This window comes from Zea mays, chromosome 1 (assembly GCF_902167145.1).
Source record: "Zea mays cultivar B73 chromosome 1, Zm-B73-REFERENCE-NAM-5.0, whole genome shotgun sequence".
NCBI classification, from domain to species: Eukaryota; Viridiplantae; Streptophyta; class Magnoliopsida; order Poales; family Poaceae; genus Zea; species Zea mays.
This window is the reverse complement of record NC_050096.1, coordinates 151,304,190-151,310,952: the sequence shown is the minus strand read 5'-3', so window position 1 is coordinate 151,310,952 and position 6,763 is coordinate 151,304,190. Positions and strand designations below refer to the sequence as shown.

Here is a 6,763-nt window from a genome sequence, read left to right as displayed (position 1 = left end):
TGAGGTCCGGGGAGGACATTCTACAACTTGAGTACCAAAATAAGTAATAATATGAAATAAAGCATAAACACCATGATCAAAGGCATATATATAGGATGTATGCTATAAATCAATCCAAGTCTACGAATCTAAGACATTTAGCTCACTACGCAACTCACAAAATGTCCTCTCATCTAAAGGCTTGGTGAAGATATCGGCTAGCTGGTGATCAGTGCTAACATGATTAATATCGGTATCTCCTATTTGTTGGTGGTCTCTCAGGAAGTGATGCTAGATGTCTATGTGCTTAGTGCGACTATGTTCAATAGGATTATCCGCCAAGAGGATTGCACTCTCATTATCACATAGGAGTGGGACTTTGCTCAAATTGTAGCCAAAGTCCCTTAGAGTTTGCCTCATCCAAAGCAATTGTGCACAACAATGTATTGTTGCAATATACTTGACCTCGGTGGTGGATGGAGACACATTGATCAGAGATTAGAGACACATTGATCAGAGATGTTTTGTTTACAGATGATGATGATGAGGATAATGTTGGTTTCTATTATGAATACGATTTCAGGTATTCTTTCCATTTGGAAGGAGTACTTTTGGGTTAACAACTTGGGTTAATGTAAAAATCTGGTGACCACTTCAACCAAACGGGACATTTACTGAGTACGTTGATGTGTACTCACCCTTGCTTTCACAAAACACCAGGTGACCTTTGGTGCAATCTATGTTCAGGTAAAGAAGAAGGTGTCAAGGCAGATCTCCAGGAGTTCCAGGACTTCGACGAGTTCGAGGATTAGGCTAGCGACCTCCCCCAGTCAGCTGCCTGTGGTGGGTTTGTTTACGTTGGCTACGTTTTGATTCTGTGTACTTTGATTTATATTATGTAAATGGCTCTATTCTATAATATTATTACTTACTCTTTATTGTTATTCGAAGCATTGTGCTATGATGAGTCATTTATGTAATCGTTGTGTACGTGAATTTCTGATCCTGGCACGTACATGGTTCGCATTCGGTTTACCTTCTAAAACTGGGTGTGACAGTATGTCAGCTCGCCCATCATCGACATATCGAAGTTTTGCACCATAAGCCTGCTAAACTCGTCACAAGACTTTTGGTTAGTAGAACCAAATATATGTCATTGACATAAATTTGGCATACAAATAAATCGCCATTGCAAGTCTTAGTAAATAAAGTGGTATCATCTTTCTCAACCTTGAATGAATTAGAAGTTAGAAATTCTTTGTGCTTCCTTAAGCCCATAGAGGGCCCTAGAGAGCTTATACACATGGTTGAGATACATATCATACTCAAAGCCATGTAGCTGCTCCACATACACTTCCTCGTTGATTGGTCCATTGAGGAAGGCACTCTTTACATCCATTTGAAAAAGCTTAAAATAATGGTGAAACAACATAGGCCAATAAAATGCGAATTGACTCTAACCTAGCTACAGGAGCAAAAGTCTCCTAAAAGTTCAAATCTGCAACATGGACATAACCTTTTGCCACAAGTCGAGCCTTGTTCCTTGTCACCACTCCATAGTCATCTTTTTTTGGTTCCCACAATATTTTTCTTTGCACGCGGCACCAAGCCCCAAACTTCATTTCTCTTGAATTTGTTGAGCTCTTCCTGCATGGCCATCACGCGATTCGTATCCTTCAAAGCTTCTTCAACCCTGAAAGGCTCAATAGAAGATACAAAGGAGTAATGCTCATAAAAATTAGCAACACGAGATCTAGTAATTACTCGCTTGTTGATACCACCTAGGATCATGTTCATCGGATGGTGGCTCAGACACGCGGTGGAGGTGCCTGTGGAACATCTTCTTCCTCCTTGTCTTCTTCTTCATGTGCTCCTCCTTGATCGTTGCTAGTATCTTGACGTACCTATTCCTCATCTGGAGAAGGGGGTTGCACCATTGTTGAGAAAGAAAGTTGGTCTTGTTTGTGTGGTTCCTACGGTCGCACATCTCTAATCCCCATGTTCCTTGGCGCGTCCATTGGAACCTCATCATCATCTATATCATTAAGATCAACTAGTCATATGCCCATGCATTGCTACAGTTTTTATATATATGACATATGATAAATTTTGTTTTAATAAATCAAAAAATATATGCTTTCTATTGATTATGTGGGTGTGAATGTGGAGCCAACAACCAAGGTTCAAACACTCTCTTATACATAATTTTAACTTATTTTTACATAAACTCTCCTATTATAGTAGTAGAGATGAGATTATAGGAGTGCAGGTTGATTCTAAAGAAATGTAGGGGTGTTTTGAAAAATTTTGACGCTGGACGACCGTTGAAACCGGTGCTTTAATATAGTAAATACTTGCTCTCTTGGAGAGCCATTAGTCTCATCAAATACAACATCACTAGTGACTAGCGGTTGGTGTACCAGACTGTTCGTTCTGTGCACCAAACCATCCGTGACCCTCCAAAGCATCTGCCTAGGGAGGGCAGACCGTCCACCCGTGGCTATTTCTTCTCCATGTCTTGGACTTTGCTTGATACTTGTATATATTCAATAAAAGTCTTATAATGTCTTCATTGAGGTGTTGCATCATCATTACCTTAGTCCAAAATATATTCTCATCCTTTGAACTATAAAACACATCCACTTGGAAAACATTAGTTCACTAGTTATGTTGTTCATCAAACACCAAAATCCCTTAATCAAATGGGTCGGGGTTCTTTTTCCTTAAAATCTCCTCAGATGACAACACAACCAAAGCAAGAAAATATTAAATAGAAAATTGGAATATGCACTCTACTTTGTATGGATGCATATGCATAAGCAAGATGTATAAGATACCAAATTGACAATTATGAGGTCATTTATAAATAAAGCATATTCTTGCATATGCAACTAGTCCACTAATGTGTGATTATGGACTTAAGCCTCCCCTAACTACATAATCCACATATTTCCTATTTTTGGACCGAAACCAACATAGATAACCAATTGAAAGGATCAAGAAATTTAAAATGGGTAGTTTTTGGTATTTGATGCACTTTGGTTGCTTTGGTCCATAAACATTTCCCCTTGATTCAAACACCAAAAAGGAAGACATGATAAAGCATATAGGAAGCAATTTAAACACTTGCCCTCTCAAAAAGAATTACTCTCCCTAAAAGAAAGTTCTTGTAACACCCTGAATTGGGGGGTATTAAATTTCTTCTCTAATATCTACCAAATTTAGGTGTTACTCCTTTTCTCACCTCTATAGATTTTCCTTTCTCTTCCTTTTAATAGAATTCTAGGTATTTATGAGAGAGGTGTACTTTTTTAGAATATTAAAACCTAGGGGAGACATGAAATGTTGCATCATGCTGAGCCTAGATGTTTCTTTTGTTTGATGCACATGTTTGGAATATTTAAGTTTGAATTTGTGGCATGTTTAAATTTGAATCCAAAAGATAAAATAAAAGAAAAAGGGATTAGAAAATTCAGTATAAAAGAAAAACAGAAAGAAGCCCAGCCGCCCCCTTCCCCGGCCTTTCGGCCCATTCAGCCCAGCCAGCCCCACGCGCGCCCGCTTCTTCTCTCTGCCAGGTGGATCCCGCTGTAACACCCCGGGTTCCACAAACAACCCAGAATGCTACTGAACTACACTTCTGACGTCCATATATAAAATTTCGGCAGCATCCCCTTTGCAAGATTGCATAAATAAGGGGGCAACAGGGTATAAACATATATCATGACAAAAACATACTAAGTATTATTAATCAGCTAGCAAGGAAAGATAAACGTACGACCTGAACTGAATTAACCAGTGCGCACGACTATATAAAAAACAAACTTCCTTTGACAATAAGTTTCTAATTAAATCATGGCTGCGCCTGGGCAGCGTTATTGTGAGAGTGTAAGTGGACGTGCTGCTACTCCCCTCATTCCCAACATGTATCAAGTACCTGCATTGAGTAATGCAAGAGTGAGATGACACATCTCAGCAAGTAAAATAATATCAAACTATTCAACCACATAAGAACATTGTTTTACCACCACCTGATTCCACAACCTTCTTATTACCAAGGTGCATCACGTATACAACGTACAACACACCTAGTTACCACACCTCGCAGGTAGAAAACCACAATAGTAACATAGTAATGTCACACTTCATATATTCCTCATGAATGCAAATGTCTGCAAATGCAAGGATGACTTCTGCCTTCATACCTCTAAGGATATGAAGCTGCATCGTACCCCTCCTCGGGCAACGTACGATGCTAAAAATGTACCGGTACGGTCGGACCATAAGATCACGACATAACTTCAAAATGCAAGATGGATGATGCGATGTGCATGTCATGCCTACAACACTTCATATAACGTGATTCAAAAAGATACTTCAACTTCATCCAAGATGGGAATCAACCACATATATCATAACCAAATTATGATCATCCACAATATTAGACAATTGAGAATTAATACTTCCAAACAAATAAACTTCATCATAGAATTCAATGATTAACATAATTAAAAACTTAAGCATACTCAATGACAGGGAATAGGATGCAAACCAAACGGTAGCAACCACCACTATATTTACTTGCCTTTACCGGAAGTTCGGGCAAATCCCTAAGTACGATCCGGAAGTCCACCACCTGTTTTTGACATACAACTTAGTGCACCTATTTCACATAATCAGGCTCATAAACGACGCCGCACCTACGCACAAACTCAAACCCCGCCGCGGGTTACATCTCTCCCCACACCCACCAAACTGCAGCGGCGCTGCTTAATAATTTCATAACTTTAAAATTATGACAACAGTGGTAACAAACAAAAACTCCAGAGGCATCTACATAAAATTCCCCACAAGTTTTGTATACAATTTATAATTAAATTCTAACATCTAATTAGCCCAAAACAGTCCACAAGATGAACCCTGTAATCTGTTTTTTGTCTTTTGGACAGCGACATACCCGGATTCAAACAGCGATATCTTTTAAAATATAATTCCAAATCAAGCGCATAAGTACTCATTAGAAAGATAAGACAAAGCCCTACATGATTATCATACTGGTTAACAGTAATTACCCACGAAAAATTCACAGAAACTGCTAATACTACTGTTGTTCACCCACCTGAAAAATCTGTTTTTTTTGGACAGCAACATAACCGGATTCAAACAATGATATCTCCTAAAATATAACTCCGAATCGAGCGCATAAGTACTCGTTGGAAAGGTATGACAAAGATCTACATGATTATCATATTGATTATCACTAATTTCCCACGAAAAATCCCCAGAAACTGCTAATACTACTGCTGTTCATCCACCTGAAAATCTGTTTTTTTGGACAGCAACATAACCGGATTCAAACAACGATATCTCCTAAATTATAACTCCGAATCGAGCGCATAAGTACTCGTTGGAAAGGTATGACAAAGCTATACATGATTCTCATATTGATTATCACTAATTTCCCACGAAAAATCCCCAGAAACTGCTAATACTACTGCTGTTCATCCACCTGAAAATCTGTTTTTTTGGACAGCAACATAACCGGATTCAAACAACGATATCTCCTAAATTATAACTCCGAATCGAGCGCATAAGTACTCGTTGGAAAGGTATGACAGAGCTCTACATGATTCTCCCACTGATCCCCACTAATTTCCCACGAAAAATTCCCAGAAACCCCTAGAACTACTGCTGTTCATCTTCCCACAAAAAATCTGGACAGCACCTATACCGATTCGCACAGGTAAACATGTAAACAATTGGATTGCAGCACAAATACTAAAAAGAATGATCTTAAAATCACCTTGGGTTCCTCCTTTCCTCCTTCCATTCTTCCTTCTTCCTCCCTCCAAACTCCAATGGAAGACTCGCACCCACACGACGGGGTACCAAGCGGGGAGGATGCACCATGGAGAGGAGGGGGGGCGGCTAGGGTTGGGGGGGGGGTGCTGCAATCACTTGGGGGGAGAAGGAGAGGGAGAGAGGGGGGGGGGTGGCGGCCACAAAGGGGAATAGGGAAGGGGGGGGGGGCGGCTGCAACCAAAGGGGAATAGGGGAGGGGGCGGCTAGGGTTAACGGGGGAGAACTAATGGGCTCCCCACCGCCGGATCGAGATCCACGGCCCAAACTCGCTCTCACGTCCGTTCCCGATCCCAGGGCACCAGTCCAACAAGAATTCTACTGTTTTACTAGTGAATGCTTCCTAAAAGTTCCAAACCCCTGTTGCACAGGACCCGAAAGAGAAAAACAAGGAAAAAAAGAATAATCTTCAATTTCTCTTCCTTTTGGAAATTGGGTATCACACTCTACCCTCCTTAAAAAGAATTCGACCTCGAATTCCGACGCTTCTATCGGAATGACGAAAGAAAGATTAATGAATCAACAAAACTCACACATAACGAAAAGTTCGGGTACTTCTGCCGCATCAGCTCCTCAAGTTCCTAGGATTCTAAGATACGCAGCAGACGACACTCAAGAGTCTGGTCTTGCTACACGGGAATCGGCTCTAGCTCGATTAGATGGTCTGGATTCCACAAATACTTCCTCAACATAAATACATGGAATACATGGTGTACTCTGATCATAGATTCCGACAATTGCAAGTGATAAGCCCAGCTGCCACCTCGGCTAAGATAGTAGACGGTCCTATATACCTCGGACAAAGCTTTCTAGACACCAAATCAATATTGACATATGCAAGTACTTCAATGAATGTATATATTAATGCAATTCATATAGTGTTCCTATAGCCTAAACAAAACTTAGCTAAACAAGAGCAACTTCA

At 40.2% G+C, this 6,763-nt stretch overlaps 1 long non-coding RNA gene across 1 annotated transcript; it reads right to left on the bottom strand.

Moving 5' to 3' along the window:
• Nucleotides 1-1,200: 1,200 nt before the first annotated feature.
• Nucleotides 1,201-6,035, bottom strand: LOC118476060 (uncharacterized). The gene is made up of 2 exons (XR_004855350.1): nt 5,783-6,035; nt 1,201-4,615 (listed from the first exon to the last, which is right to left on the bottom strand). It is a non-coding gene; the product is annotated as an uncharacterized lncRNA (long non-coding RNA).
• Between the last annotated feature and the right edge of the window lie 728 nt (nt 6,036-6,763).